Below are 16017 nucleotides of genomic sequence, written 5' to 3' on the forward strand. Positions count from 1 at the left end.
CCCCCTGCACCGTACCCGCGAATGGACTACGGTCCGCGTTTTGCTCTAATTTGTGGCTAGCTATGTGAGCGTGTACTGATACTATTAGTATTAGGAGAAGAGAGAGGGAGATGTAGAGGGAGATAGAAAAATGTATGTGCTAGCTATTGTGAGCGTGTACTGCTACTATTAGCTTTAGGAAAAGTGTTGTGGATGGCGACAAACTATGGACGATACACACACGATGGTTAAAAATGGCCGGACATATGTATGATTGAGCAAGTCGCCGTCCACAGGTATGAGCTACGTATAGGAGAACAAGGATAAGCAAGGTCTGTGTGATTTTCTGTGACTGAAATAAATTGCAAGAGTGCTAATTTACATATTGTTGTAAACTTGATATTATCAAATATCTCGCTAATACAGTAAATGAGGACATGTTTGATTATTTTTCTCCTGTATTTTCCATGCAATAGTTCTAGTTGCACCGATCATGTTGTTTACATGTGCAACCAACATCAAAAGTAGGTTACAAATGGCCTCAAATGAGTTGCTTATTCTTTCAGATCATCACAACAGAATGAAGGTGCAATCGCAATGGAGCTGGAGGTTGAACCGAGGAATAATCATATTTGTCATGAAGCTCTTCGTACAACACTGGATAGTTTAAGGTGAGGCCATGCAATGTTGCCATAAAAATGCAATGTTTGCAGCACTACATATTTCAGTATATACTCTGTCATATTGTGTTTTGTGAGGGTAAAATTAGGAAGCACTACCATTAATAAATTTGGCTTTATCATTTTTTTGGATGAAGTGGAATTTTACATGTATGTAAATGAAATAGAAAGTACTAATTTTGCATCCTCATGATTATATAAACTGCTATTTATAGATCCTACATCACCTAATTATAAGTATTTTACAAATGTTGTAGAGTAGTACCATACAGTTTAATACAATAGATAAAGTCATTCCATTTAGAGGGTATTAAGTTAATGGTAATGTTTGTATTGATTTGATTGTCTTATGAGCTACTTCTGTTGCATCTGATTGGGTCAATCACTACACCGTCATGTGTTAGGTAGTGTGAAATGACATTATCTCCACATAACCTTTCTGACATGCCACCTTACAGCACACTGCGTGTTAGAACAAGTATTCATTATTCGAGTCTGATTGTTTATTCTAAATATTATCAGAAGATATAGTGTGACCGGTTGCTGTCTAACTGTACTACCATCTTGTTTTTCCTGTGTAGGTGCTTATAAATGAACACATGCGATGCCTAATAGGAACGTGGCGGAGCACGCCGGCGAGTTCGTCCGCGCCAATGGGGTCGCCGATACTAAACAGGTTATTGAAAAATGTTATACTGATAGATGCCAACCGCGTAATTATTTTATAGCGTGTTTTGTTGAAGACCGGTAGTATTTTAAAGACCATTAATTAGCTAGTTTGGTTTGGACTTTAGACTTGTATCCTGTAGCTAGCTTGCATTTCGTTTAGATCATATTTGTGTTCTGCTGTACGATACCAGTGTATCACTCATATGGTTATTCGTTGATTAATCACAAAGGCACACCACACTGTTTTCAGAAAATGATATATTGATTGATGTGTACTATCTATAATTAATGGTTCATTTCACTAACTGATTTTGTCACATTTTAGATGGCACTTCTGGGCTTGAGATATTATCTTATCTATCACTCTGTCTCCCTGTTTTCTCAGTGTATATTTGGACTTTAGACTTGTATCCTGTAGCTATCTTGCATTTCATTGACATCCTATTTGGTGCTTCTCCTCATCATTCAGAGAATCAAATGAATAATGACATGCCATACACGAAGGCTATCTCCCATATTGTTGGATCTCGAGTTTATACTTATGCAATTTCAATTACTGTTTTTCAGAAACTTGAAAACAGTGGCATGCAATATTATCTCAAGAACAGTACAAGCTCCTGATTTCTAGAGAGCCGATCATACCAATCTTGTTTGATTTGATTGGGGATTATGAAGGGATCCAGTTAAAGTGATCATGTGAAAGTGAGTTTTTTATTTTCTTTACTATATCGTTGATATAATTTAACTCTTTATTTTAATTTTATACATGGACTTATAGCTATGTTGTGTACCTTCAGAGCAGTACCTATCTTAAAACATGTATCTAATTCAAGCAAAACTTGGCGACATATTTCTAATTCGTGATTGTCTGCAAACTATGATTCATGAGCCGATAGAACGTTCAAAAAGTTGTTTCATTTGGCAGCCCAGAAGGTGGTTTAGATTTTTTTTGTTACATTCATTGTATTACTTGCTCTATCTTGAGAATTTAGTTGGTATTGGAGTGAATACTTTTAGACTATTCCATCGAAGCATTATGTCCTAATGCAATGACTATTACATGTAATGACTTAATATTATGACTCTAATGATATCTATCTTCAGAAGATGATTAAATTTGTTTGTTTTCTGGCATGTTGAAACACTTAAGAAGTTAATTGTTTGTTTTTTGGCTCAAATATATTTCTGAGATTTAATTAAAAAGTTAGGCAATCAACTATGGTCATAACTCTAGGTGTATGCCACACTTGCGATGTCCAGAATAGACTGTTAGCCTATAATATCTGAAAGAACTGTTTGTATTTAGTTGCAGCCCATCTAATAGGACTGCTTGATTAGACCTAAAATCAATTGTATTGGCTATGATATTTTTCTAACCTGGCACTATCTCCAATGGTGTTCTTCAGTTGGAATTTGATGGTATGCCTGACCAAGCATGATCCTAATCTAGTAACTGTTACCCTTTTACAGAATACAAAGATCAAGAAATTTTCATACCTAGAGGACCTCGCCTTCTTGGTGCTCCTTGCTTACAAGAAGGTACTCCTAGGGAATTGGTCCTCCAAGTATGGGTATTTTGATCCCTTGATATCTGTGATGGGCGAAGGGAGAGTAAGGAGGGGGTGAGGGATGGCCTTGGAGGTTAACATATATAGGTAGGTCATGCGGGGGAAGGCCATACATATTTCCAGTTTTATCATATATACTTATGCATGTTGCAGATATCTTTCCTTTGTTCATCAAACACACCTCAAAATAAATTAGAAAAGATGTCAGAAATCAGAACTTACTAAAAAATAAATTGTTGTATTAATTAAATAAACAACTTATCTGGCAGGAAAGTTACTGATTGCATGCCATATATAAACAAAATATCTTATTTGTCTATTTAAATATTGATCCTATTTTTATTAATGTTCATTAATGAATAGGTAAACATGAACTTTCTATTTATATAATGTGTATTTAATCATTTCAATGTGTACTATAAATCAAGTTAAACTAACAAACAAACAACCTTCTGTTTTTGTTGTATACAAAATCAAAACACAGATGCACCTAATGCATCATCGACCTATTGCAACGTCAACATCGACTGGGTACGAGTGGCCATAGGTCACAAGGGGGCGTGGAGCTGCTGCAGACCATCTGTGACAGAGCATAATCCAGCTACTTTGCCCAGGTCGGTACATCTTCCACACGACTACATGGTAGCAACTTGAAGAAAAATCTTCCTTTTTTTGCTTCCATGACCTGATATCCTCCTCGATGATGTATCGTGGTGCCGTGACCCGGCCTAAAAGGCAGGGCCTGGGCGAAGACATATCCCCGACAGCCAAGACAAGGCCACAGTGGTGAAGACTGTGGTGAGAAAGAGCAGACTCCAGCGAATTTGACCAGCCAGGTACATCCTCTACACGACTAAACGGTAGCAACTTGAAAAAAATTTGACTTGTTTAGTATCTGCCAGAAAAATAGGAGGAACACAAAATTCTATGTAAATCAGCTAACAAATATTGAGATTACTCTTTTTTATATAACACCAATTAGATGCATATTGATTTTTTTTCATCCTATGAATCATTCGTTAGTGCCTCTTTTATTTTAATTTTACTTACCCCATATGTCTATTCTATTTAGTTAAAGTTCATACATAGAACACATCATAATTTGAATTATATTATATTAGAAGAAGATGTGACTCCCTTAGGGTAACTTAATAATAATTTACTTCCTCACCAACTAAAATAAAAAAATGTTGGTAACGAATAATAATTGTCGGAACATCCTGGGACACACTTGTTATTTATGTAGTCAATAAGAAAACACTTTGGCGGGAACTAATTTTGGCTACTATATTCAGGAACACATACAAGATAATCAATGCTTTATCAGAAACATATTGAGCATGACAGATAAATGTGGATCCTATGTGAACTTGAAGATTGGTGACAATTGAGGTATGTGCCTTATGACCATTCGATTGCTGGCTTGAAAGTATACATCGTATCGTATAACAGTGCGTGTATAGATGAAGTTATACGATACGAGATTAGCTATAGCAAAGTAATATTAACGACTTGCACAACAACGACGAAATATTAATGAATCTATTTGTTCACTTAAATAATTCACTAAAGAAACTGATCAGGAAAGCGCTACGCGCTAATCATGCATTTGCCCAGCAATTATTTAGATATCTTCATCACAAGCGTTAGGATTTATTTCTTTGGTGTGACAAAATAGCCCAGATGGTCTGCCCTGTCCCACTTAACACACATGAACATATTGTGGTTCTCCTTTTTAAGATCGATATGTGCATAGTCTACTCATGCCACCTCTCCCCCTCGTCCTCTATCCTTGATGCATCATGGCGCCTCTCTCCCTCATCCTCTCTTGATTGCAACACTGATCGGTAACCGGAATGTGAGGCTCTATTTCTAGCTTGAGAAGCTAGACCCCTCGCCGGAATAAGTTGCTTTGTCGTCGGAGCGGTTGAATCCTCGTAGGGTAGAAGATATGAAATGTGGCTCAATGATCATTGACGTCAGACAAACAAAAATTACCAAAACAACAAATATAACAGCAAAACCAACTTGTAGTAGTACCAAAACTCCAAATAGTTCTTAATATTGTAAACCCAAAAACAAAAATTATAGTTTCCATCCATAACATAACATGACAAGATGATTGAAGTATTCCTGACGGTTCTCGTTGCATAGAAGCATACTTAGTTGTTCAAAACCCTCAAGGCCGCCGTAATCTCCTGAGGGATGTTTCCAGCAGCTAGATTGTCTTTGACCATGAGCATCTGGACTACCACTTGGCTCCTGAGCATAATTGGATCCTAGAAACAATGAAACAAATTCACCATGAAACGCCGAAGTGGTTGGATTATAAATGGCACATTAAAACTCGTCGTAAAGATAATTACTGTAGTTTCCATCCAGGTCATGCTACGCAAAGAACCTAGCTGGCGGGCCATCTCTTGTAGAACTAAGAAACCCAAGTCTTTGCTGTGACAAACAGAATAAAAATTTGAGATTTCTACATACTGCATCTTATTCATCTGAAAAATTTATTAAAGTACCGCCAAAAATTGAATGACATGTTGTCTTGTCGCCAATCCATGAGTTCAGTGTTCCATCCAAGGACCCTAGCCTACAACACTTCATTGAGTTCTTACTTCAAAATAGTGATCCCCTTCATCATCTCTTTGTTGTTAGTGCTATTTCCCACTTGTCGTACGTCTAGTGATGGATTAAATACGATAACCCTTCTCCTCATCCGATTGACCACAAGTAGACCATACGACGAATCCGGGATAGACAACGGAAGTAGATACTACAGAAGGTCAACACAGGTTAATTGCAATCAGGAAAGAAAAAATAAGTTAGGAATTAAAGACTCTTACAATTGTGGAGTTGAACACATCATATCTAGGAAAGGGTTGTAGAATAGCATTGTTGATCAGCGTCGAGGTGCGCTGCCCTTGCGGCATCCATGAATTCCTTAGAGCTCGTGATTGAGCATGAAACTGCAAGTCAAAATAATGTTTTCCTCCAACCATGTTGGTGCCTGCATGCCTCTCTACTTCAGCGCTCGCAAGCTTACGAACAGTGAGATTGAAGCAATCGGGATGTAGGCTTGCTGACATCACAAATAGTGTGTCCTTCAGCATTCTGAGGCTGATTTCGATCCGGTACGGTGTATCGCTTCTTATCCAGATTGAGCTGCACGTAAAAATACATATAAATGGTTAGCACTATGAGTGGTTCTTTAAAATATAAATTGTTCATATGGTAACATTGTCTAGATAATCTAATAGCTATGAACAGAACTAATATTTTGATAAACTATAGAGCATGCAAATTTTTTCAGCACCTTCTAGCAAAAGCTAAAATTAGATAATGATTTCTCTGTAAGAACAATATTAATTTGTTAGAAATTAAGAGCAGGAAAATTTAGGTAGCACCCATTATACCAAGTTTGCTGGCTGTTGAAAAACAATATTTAATTGTTGTACAATATAGTAAGGACATTAATTTTATCAACATTTGTACTGCAAATAATATTAGAATTTTGTTATTCATTACATACGGTATATGTGCAACAGAAATACTGCCAAAACATTAAACAAAAATAATTTCCCTGTAAGAACAATATTAATTTGTTAGGAATTAATAGCAGGAAAATTTAGGTAGCACCCTTTATACCAAGTTTGCTGGCTGTTGAAAAAAAAAATTATATTGTTGTACAATATAGTAAGGACATTAAGTTTATCAACATTTGTACTGCAAATAATATTAAAATTTTGTTATTCATTACATACGGTAGATGTGCAACAGAAAAACTGCCTAAACATTTAACAAAAATAATTTTGTACTGCTGGCCGCAAAAAGTAAGATTTAATCTTAAGAAAAACAAATAAAGCTATATCATACTCCTATATCAAACAGAGTCTACTTTGTACGACCTAGTTCTAATGAGATATCTTTAGAGAAAATAAACATATAAGAGCATAACTTACTCTAGTGTCTGCTCATCATGAACGCCGTTCATAAAACCGAATATATATTCGAGTGCATCTTCCACGAAATGCCTTGGTGGGGGCAGAAGATGCAGGGGTGCGGGCAAATCCTCTTGGGGGTCGGCCACAGCATCGTGGAGCTGGAGGTCAGCCTCATTGGGGTCGGGGGCAGCGGCATCCTGGGTCGCCGATGCATTGTTTCCAATGATAGGATCCATCGCTGTTCGATAGGCGTGAGTGATCGTTCGCTGAGGCGTCTTGGCAATTAGGATGTCGATGCAGCATATATTTGGCAGCTAGATTTATTGCCTCCAACTGCTTTTTATTGCCTGCCGAAAAAATCGGCGATGGGAGTATAAACGGATATATTTTGAATGCTATTTATTGCCTGCCAAATATATCAAATCGTTATTAATGCTTTTTATTGCCTGCCAAATATATCAAGTCGTTTTAAGACGTAGATGATTCTTTCTAATTATAAAAAATCATGACAGGGGCATATCAGATCTTTCTCCTTTTTTATAGTTGAATATTTTGTTCCTAAGGATTGCCATATTTACAGTTCAATATCAATGAATCGAAAAAAACAACCTTTTGTATAAATCCAGATATCCCGAATTAAGCACGCGTACAAAAAATACATACTGCCATAATGGCTACACGTAGAGTTGACAAGCAAAAAGAAAACACACTTTAACAGAAATGTTTGTTCTGTGTGAATACATTATTACTCCAAATGTAGATAAAAGGACCGAGGGAAATGAGCTATTTAATGAGCCGTCTTGAAAAATAAACTCATCTACTGTCCATTTTTCCTGGCTACAACTGCAGCATTGACGTATGATAGTGTTTCGTCAAATGTCGTTAAGCAGGCTTCATGGATATCTATGAAAAAACAATTAATTAGTACTAATATCATCGTAATAAAAAAATGAACCAAAAACCATAGAAATCAAAATAGTTTATAGATCTTACGTTGAAGATGATGAAAATCATCGTCTATGTCGGGGGAGAACAAGAATGTGCTCTCCCTCAGAGTCTCGAGGCACTTATCCCTCCGGTTTAGCTGTATGTACGTAACTGCAATTTTCTCGAATAAATTTTCAGTGCACTGCAAGTGTTTCAAGTGACGACCAGCATGCTCTTGACTTAGGCGTATAAAAAGTATCTCCCAGCTGGAATGATTAAGATATGTTGATGGTAGTCAACTATCAAATAACAATAATCATATAAAATCTCAATTACTGATAGGAGTTTACCAAAAATTCTGATGCCTATCTCAACAAAATGGACCTGCCATCTATATAATGAATCCCACCTATGTTGTATCCTACCAGCATAGACAAGAATACCAAGAACATCTGGAAAAAATTAAGTCTGGGTGAGACAAAGTGTTGAATGGATAAATATACAAAAACAAACTAAAAGATGTTGCACCGGTAATGGTTTTGTCTCATAGCAAGGGTATGGCACCAAATTGTCGGAAAAAAGGTGGACAGATTGTCGATGCAATACTGTGCACCGATGTCCTAACCATGGTCATAGCATTTAGTTCAATGACGAACTCCATGCATAGATACCAGAAGTGACCATCTAGCATTTCCGTGGGGTTTATCCCAACGCTAGTGAAGTGATATGTTAGCCCGGTATGCAGATTGTCGTTGAATCAATAAGATTGGTTGTTGAAGGCAATTGCTTCAATCTTTGTTCCCTATATATTTTTAATAATTCAGATAACAAGAATTTAGAACACATGTGTATATACATTAAAAAAGGTTGATATATTTAGTGATCACTAATCTCATACTTCCTGGTCCATAAGTATGCAACGAAAGTATGGGTTTCCCATTGCATGCACCCTGATATGGGACTTCCACATCACCTTAGCTTGAATGATCCAACATCTGTGATAGATATGTTCCATCTGTACACTTTGAAAATTCAGGTACCTACATAAAGTAATACAAAATGATGAGATAAAGAAACGGTGATGTCAGATAAGAGTGCACGTAGATCTATACACTTTCCTGTTCATCGGAGGGATGATGGGATCCGGTGGATTCGCCATCACCCTCCTCGAGGGCCTCGAGCTGTACGATATCACCATGGTCAGGGAGCTAATGGATGAAGTGTTAAAGAATGATAGAGGGGCGCACGGGCATATATAGTCCAAGGGGCCCATAGGCGGGAAAATCAACATTCTTTCAATTTTTGCATGTGGACGTATAGCGAAAAAAACACTCCAATATCGAAATGATTATAAATAGTAGGTTATGAGAGTTCTTTGGCAACAATATATTTATTGCTAAAACTTTTTGAATCAATTAATTATTTATAGATATTTGAGATTCTAAATCTGATAAAAATCATGTCAATTATCTCACCGGTATCATTGATTCCTTTTCGGCTGTTAATACGCTATATCTCTACTCCATATGAGGATATAGGATCTTTAGTTAGAAACACAATAATTGGATATATATCTAAATAATTAAGGTGATAGTGCGTTAAGGTAAGTGTATTCACGCAATAAATATATTACCATTAATTACAAACATGTAATCAATTAAAATATCGATTATTTACTCAGTTTTTATTTAGCTATATTCACGCAATTAATATTATTACCATGTATTCACTAATATTTCGTCGATTAAAAATATTACCATTAATTACAAACATGTAATCAATTAAAAAATATATTATTTACTCAGTTTTAGTACATGTGATGAGACTTCGTTGTGTTACTTTGCAACTACTATTTTATGGGCGTTTTAGAATAGTGACAATTTCGATGGTAGCGTGTATTCATATAAGAATAAGATAAATATCTGTTCTTTATGAAAGTTTGCATCAGCTTGTTGCTCTCCGTGTATTCATATAAGAAAAAGTAAAATATAACATGTTAAGCGACAAAACTCAAAGGGAAGATCAAAAACAGACAGTAAGAAACCAAGCATGAAATAATATATGTTCGTTATTCATACTTTCATAGTTTGACTCCAAATCGATTACAATGCAAAATGCTCTTAAGGAGTGTTGAAACATAAAACATAAAAAGCTGTAAAGAATATTGTATAATTCCTTATGATTGCTCTTTTCAAGGCATTTCCGTCTTTTTGTCACATGCTTGCATGTGCTTCACAACCATATATTCCAACTGATCGATCTTCTTTATGAGAGTTTGCATGAGCTTGTTGCTCTCCTTGGTTGCCTGCAGAATTTGATCGTTTGTAGTAGCCAAACCATCCCCAAACCTTCTTTCCTATCGTCTTTCCTTATGGGATAACTAATACTAATAGGCAGGTTAATAGGCTCGACATGATTATGCATCCTAAGACATTTTGACTTTGGCGTGTTACCCTGAGCAAAGGGACGCATCGGCGTAGTGCTGTCATCATCTTCTAGTACACCGAGATCTTCCTGCCAACGAATATCCTCAACAGCATCATCGCTGAAGCGAATTGAACTGTTGGATGACGCCATGTGAGAGGAGGATGGAGTGTTAAGAAATAGTATGACTTGTTCAAGAGAGGTCTGGTAAGGTCGCTCGAACGGTTGATCAATATATAAGCGTTTATAGGAAGCTCTGATTAGGAAATCGGTAATCAAATCCACCGATTTGGTCACGATCAAATATTAATTAATAGGATCAATTTTGCGATTCGGTGAGTAAAACCTACTATATGATTACAAGACAAAAAAGATATCATGTCTTAAGATTTCATTCCTGATAAACCGAATAGGATTTTTTTTATAGAGGAAGCAAATAAGATAGTTAACATGCACGTATTGTTTTAGTGACATGATATCAGAGATTCGCGAAATATCTGCCTATAATTTCATAATTAATTATAATTTTACACACCAGACGATTCTGTTATTAAATAGCTGTTTGTATGGACAAAACGTTTGTTAGTTTTAGAATATCTTCTTTTACATTTTTAGTACAACGTTGTCTTGTTTCAGTATGTTATTTTCAGCGTACATAACAAAAAATACATTATGAAGGCGGAAATATTTCAACGGAAAATTAATTAACTTAGCACACACGGTAGAGTATGTTTCCAACATTCCGGATGGGGTTATTTGAAATACTAATAAAACAACGACGTGAATTTTGTATAGTTAAACTCTGGAAGGAAATTGCAAAGAGATGAAACAGATGAGGGTTGTGTTTCCTTAGTTTGTAGATTCATTATTTAAAGAGACTAAACATATATTATATCTTCAAAGATCTCACAACTCTCTACACAGTAGAAGCTGGAAAAGTAGCATTAGGTATCAACATCATATGTCCCAACCAACTCATCTGCAACCACTTCATGACATGAAATCACAATTGGGATATAGACTAACATGTATAGCAAGATTTTTAGGTTAATATATACCTGGAGTTACATCCGTCGATGTGATTTTTTCTGCTGCTTTGCTTTGTGGATTCCCCATACGTACCTGTAAGCACAGATTTTGTAATCTTAACGATAGCTTGTGTACTAAATCTATGAAATGCTTTTTGCCAAGTTTATTCTTGTTTTCTTCCTAATATGCAGATATTTCAATTAAATTCTGGTTTGCGATCCAACTTGTTGCAAAAAAAATGCTTTCCATTATGCCATTAAAACATATACCTGCATTAGGTATCATCATTTGAGTAGTTGATCGTTCTGTGGCAAAAAAAAAATGATCTGCTCGTCTACTTTAGTGATCATAGGTCAGAATATCAAATATGCCACTTCGATTAATTGCCACTTTATACAGGCAAAACAATAGCTTCCTAGAGTACGTTATGTTCCTTTCAGATTAATTGCCACAATTGTAGAGCTGAAGGTGACAGTGTGAGGACAGTACTCATGTAGAAGACATTGTTCTCTATGTATTTGCATATATAAACTGATTGGTTCTCTATGCATTTGTTCTTTCTATTCTATTTCAAAAAGAACAATATAGCCAAACATTTTATTTTGACAAACATTGCACATATTTCTCAATCCAAAACTTGATGCATCATAATGGTCTGTGTCCTAACCGGCATCTACGCATTAAATCTTAAAAAACAGCAAAATCAGAAGGAAAACAATTAGTTAACGGTATGCTAAGATGATACACTCACTCTTATCTATTGTATGTAGTGCTTGCATAATCAGTCATGTGCATGCATGCTACTTTAAATGCGTTTTAGTTAATTCTGGTGAGATGATCTACTGTGGGCCGCCAACTTCTTATGGGAGGGGGTGTTGTTTGACAAAATTAGTTAATGCTGGTGAGATGAGGTGCAAATGCAGAATGATGTGGAAGATAAATTCTGGTGTTACAGTCACATCTAATTGTATATATAGGCTTGATATTTTTTGACGCATTCAAATGTACTTTCAAGGAGCAGTGAGACCCATTTGAAGCTGGTCAATGTACTTTCAGGGAGCAGTGAGGAAGGTACAGTTTATGAATGATGAGTTTTATGACAAACTGTTCAGAAAGCTCGAGCAATTTGCAGGCGATTTACCATATTTTTAATTTGTTACACAGTTTTTTGGCACACAAGAAAGCTGGGTAGATGTCGCGGCTGGGGTGTTCTCTTCTCCCTGCGGTGTTAGGCTCTGTTACGGATGAGTCGAGAACGCCCCACCAGCCTCCACTGCACCTCCATTGGAGCTGTCGAGAGCATCTCAGGTACGCTCTATGCAGTTGTGTGTACATGTTTTTTTACTGTTGAGTGCACATCAGATTTTCGTATGTTTGCTTGTAGTGCTCTTCTATGTGGAATGGATACTTCTCTCATCCTGTTACAGATGTAGAATAAGAAATAGATTGTTATCCATACCTATGCATATATGCTAGATCAGATGTATTTTTGGGGGTGCTAAATCATACAGTCCCAGTTTTTTGCACCAACTATGCTATTAAACTCGATTGGTGATTACTGAATGGTTCCAATTTGATAGGAGTATACTTTAATGATGAATGAAACCATTGTAATGTAAAAAGGAACTGGATTGCTTTTTTTGACTTGAGTTCCCATGCAAAGTCTAAATTGATCAGGGGTAAAACAGACTTGATTATCCAACTAAAACTCTTCTGCTGTCTAGATACCGAAGAAATAAATCAATGCCATGCAGATCATGCATCCCGTCTGGGTGTCCAAGAGCGAAAGTCGGATGTCAATGCATTCGATGTATTTGAAACAATGGATGTAAGACAGAATCAATTAGTGGATATTTCAACAATGGATGTAAGACAGAACCAATGCGCGGATCTGTTGAAAGTATGTACTGTAAGCACAACTGTTGTAATACCTACCCAGAAACTGGGAAACTGGGAATCGGCGGCGCCTCCAAAACGGGAACGCGGCGCCGTCGGTTTCTGTGCGTGATCGGCGGCGCCTCCAAAACGGCAACGCGGTGCCGTCCGCTGAAGGGCGGCGGAGGCGAAACTTAGGATCGGCAGCGGCAAAGGCAATGATGTCCGGCGGGGGCGAGGGGATGGATCGGGCGAGCGAAGGAGAGGTTGGCGGCGGCGGCGGAAGATCAGATGTGGGCACGACGCATCGATCGGGCGTTTTTTTTGGCGTTAGAGGTGTGACGTAACGTGGGCGGGGCGTTAGACGAAGAAAAACCAGCGAAGGGAGGGATGGTGGGAGGATAGACGATAAAAAACCAGTGAAAAAACCCGGAAGACTATTCACCAACTGCTATATTAGGAGTAGAGATATACCACAATGGAGGATGTTACAAAGTCTACCCTGTACTTATGATTCAGTTCACGTTCCATACACAAGAGAATTTGATGCTTGTGCTTATTTACTTTCTTTGGTCGTTTTACTGCATCATGTATATAAAAGAATGAGAATCGGTTCACATTTGGTCGTTGGAAAAAGCTGTGGGACAACGAGTCTGCAGAGACGACATTGAATTTTATCAAAGCGGCTTCATTTTGTTTTGAACTATCCAAGAGAGACAAGGTTGCTTCATTTGCAAGCTCAAAACTCTTTATGATTGTATTCTGCTTCTCTACCCAGTTCACTGAATATATGTACCAATGCAATTGGTTGTTGGTGTTTGATCCCATTATTAGTAGTATGATCAAATTTGTTTCAAGACATGCAGTCCCCAAATGCTCCACTCCCCACAATCTGACGAATGGGAGAGGGAAGTTGAGGCTATGGTCGCGCCGTTGTAGACAAACAGTTTAACACTGAGGTAATGTGATAAAAATAATCGTTTTTTCTCTCTCGTACGTTTCGATTTATGTATGTCTGCTACGTACAATTCATGTACTCCCTCCGTCCCAAAATAAGTGACTCAACTTTATACTAGCTTTACTATAAAGTTAGTACAAAATTCAGTCATTTATTTTGGGACGGAGGGAGTACTGTTCTGTCCTTGGACTGGTTCCTTCTACTCCCTTTGTAAACTAATATAAGACCATTTAGATCACTAATTTAGTAATCTAAACGCTCTTATATTAATATACAGAGGGAGTAATATTTTTGTTGTATATTACTACGTTCAGTTGGTGTGAAATCCCCCAATTTTTGGTTAATCTAGGAAGTAAAAATAAGTTCAGTTTGTAGACTGTTTAAACCACTTTTAACTGAACTTGTACAAGCATCAAATCTAGGATATTTCAAGTCTCTTCACACAAAGTATATTACATAGCAATAATTTCATCTTATTGTTGTACCAATCCGATTATGAGGTGTATTCGTGGTGCTTTGAAGTGTAAAAATTGCAGTACTTTTCCTTCCTCTTTTTTTGTATTATTTTAGCTCAAGCTTACACTTGCTGACTGGACACTAAATAACATTCTTCTGTTTTTTTTTGTTGCAACGAGAGAATAATAATGAGATGTGCTGCCACATGGAGAACTTGGACCAATTGATAAGACACCAAATCTTGGGCACTAAATTATGTGTATGTAGTTGATCTGCATCTGAAATTTCTTTATAATAGTTGTGTATATTATAGTTAATTTCACCAATATATGTGTATCTTTTATTTGGTTATTTGGCATGAACCTACAGTTCAAGGTTAGTAATTATTTGGTCCGAGCCTACTATTCCATTCCATGTCTTGTATAATTCTCTTTTTTGACATGAAGAGTTCCCGGAGGTTGGATGGCAATTTGAAAATTCCAGTGTATGCTTCAAGATGTATGCATATAATTTTACCAAAAAAGGCTTGCGCCCCAATATGTTAATATAGCAACCACCCGATACAGCCAGAAGTTTGATGCTGGGGCAAACAGCACAATCATGCCCAAAAGAAAAACAAGAGAAAAGCAAGAGAAAGAAAAGCCGGCAGCACCGGATGAACGTAAGCTGAAGCATCCCGCAACCGCTGCGCCCACCGGAAACATCCACCACGCTCCAATGCCATCGAGTCGCCGCGAACCAAGCAACACCTTCAAGATGGACTGCGACGACGATGCTGCTGCTGCCCGGACGAATCCTAAGATTTCTCCCGGTACACGGAGGGAAGCGGGCGAGAGGTACTCCCGACGCCCTTCAAGAAGGTTGATGGCGCCCGCAGGCGTCACCGCGTCGGTGCCGGGCAGACCTGAGAGGGATTTCGCCCTACCCCTCATACCCACGACCCAGGACCAACTGGTGGCTCCACCACGCCAACCGCCCACCAACCTGCGCCACCACAATCACGAGGACACCACCGTCGTCTCTCCACCGCAGACACTGCGAGGCCGACCGAACCAAACGAGACCACCGCTGATAGGGACCAAGAGCACCACATCCACATGGGAGGGGACAACCTCCACTGGCACAAGCCGTAGCAGACCGGACGCAGGCGCGGGAGCACGCCGGACCCGCTGCCCAGCCGGGCCCAGATCGGGCTCGTTAAGCTCCTGCTGCCACGCTGTAGCCGACGCAGCACAGAGCCGCCGATCCCAACGACGGCAACCCGCCAACCCAGCCGGAGGAGACCCGCCGGAGGCCAGACCAACCCGCCCTGACCCAGATCAGGCCCAAAAGGGCCCAGATCTGGGCCAGCAGGGCTCCACCGGCCAACCCTCGCCGCCAGCCGCCACCGCCGCCAAAGGGCCACACCGCCGCCGAATTTGCGCCCGATCTATCGGAGCACCGCCCGCCAAGGCGCACCGTCGCCGGAAACCACCGCCCGAGCCGGGGAACCGCGAGGGGGAGAGGAA

General features: G+C 38.5%; 1 long non-coding RNA gene across 4 annotated transcripts; it reads left to right on the forward strand.

Annotated features, from left to right (window-relative positions):
• Positions 1-543: 543 nt before the first annotated feature.
• LOC119365299 lies at positions 544-13654 on the forward strand. 4 transcript variants are annotated; one of them, XR_005175444.1, is made up of 10 exons: positions 544-650; positions 1241-1335; positions 1896-2030; positions 2799-2983; positions 3381-3510; positions 3632-3732; positions 4192-4288; positions 12242-12291; positions 12385-12528; positions 12945-13654. It is a non-coding gene; the product is annotated as an uncharacterized LOC119365299 (long non-coding RNA). The 4 variants fall into 4 exon arrangements; XR_005175446.1 differs by having other exon boundaries at positions 3381-3732; positions 12198-12291; XR_005175445.1 differs by having other exon boundaries at positions 3381-3732; positions 12236-12291.
• Positions 13655-16017: the final 2363 nt, after the last annotated feature.

Source organism: Triticum dicoccoides, chromosome 2B, assembly GCF_002162155.2.
Source record: "Triticum dicoccoides isolate Atlit2015 ecotype Zavitan chromosome 2B, WEW_v2.0, whole genome shotgun sequence".
Lineage (NCBI taxonomy): Eukaryota > Viridiplantae > Streptophyta > Magnoliopsida > Poales > Poaceae > Triticum > Triticum dicoccoides.